Consider the following 962-nt stretch of genomic DNA (forward strand, 5'->3'; position numbering starts at 1 on the left):
ATAAAACAAAATAAAATAATATAATATAAATTAATATAGTAAAGTTACTCATTACTTCCTATAAATTGTAATCACATTTCTTCACTAGCTACTCTTTCCAAAAGTAATTAGATTAGTAACTGTGTTTCTGATGCTAAAATATAATTTGATCCTAGCAGACAGAAAGCAGACTGGTCAGGACAAACTTTCACCAGAATAAGCCAACACCTCAGCTCACATAAAATTACAATCTCACCCCTGTTAACCATCATGAGGAGCCTGTCTAGAGGAGCCTTTCCTGCTTTCTAAATGATCTCAAGCACATTTCTCTGTCAATCCACCCATCTCTGTCACTTCATTTTCCTCGGGAGTGATTCGCTTCAACCGGCTGCACCAGAAAATATCAATGCAAGCTGGCAAGAGAGGTTTGATTGCTAATTCATGTGGTTTTTGAGGTGTTACACACAACTCAACTCTGTGCTTAATAAAACAAATAATAAGAATTTTATCAGAAACGCAACTGCAATGCAATTAATAAAAATTAATGACACCTTGTTGCTGGGATCTAATTATAATAATCTGAGGAACAGTAATTACATCTAATACTAGCCCTGTATAGGTTGCCTAGCCTTCTTCCATTCTGCATATGCCTATATGAGGTTAGGGTTAGGATTAGGGTTGTAAGTGCGCTATATTGTGTATCCGCATATTGTTTATATTCACATTGCTTTTCGGAAGGGGTTGAGGACTCACGTTTGTTTTATTTTGACAACAGTAACAGGAAGTGGTATTGCTTTGCTGTGTTAATTTTGACGATGGTGCTGCTGTTGCACCAGAAGGGAATAATGTGATGTCAACATCCGCTGGAAGAGGAGAGAGAGAGAGAGAGAGAGGGAGAGAGAGAGAGAGAGAGAGAGAGAGAGAGAGAGAGAGAGAGAGAGAGAGAGAGAACAGTATAAGAAGCTGTGAAGAAAAGGTCCCAC

The 962-nt window shown here is 38.3% G+C and overlaps 1 protein-coding gene across 1 annotated transcript in view; it reads right to left on the reverse strand.

Annotated features, from left to right (window-relative positions):
* The window catches only part of LOC115370521 (protein-tyrosine kinase 2-beta-like), a 38,952-nt gene that overhangs the window by 37,744 nt on the left and 246 nt on the right, over window positions 1–962 (reverse strand). The gene's annotated exons all lie outside the window — the stretch shown is intronic.

The sequence above is a fragment of the Myripristis murdjan genome, chromosome 2 (assembly GCF_902150065.1).
Source record: "Myripristis murdjan chromosome 2, fMyrMur1.1, whole genome shotgun sequence".
NCBI classification, from domain to species: Eukaryota; Metazoa; Chordata; class Actinopteri; order Holocentriformes; family Holocentridae; genus Myripristis; species Myripristis murdjan.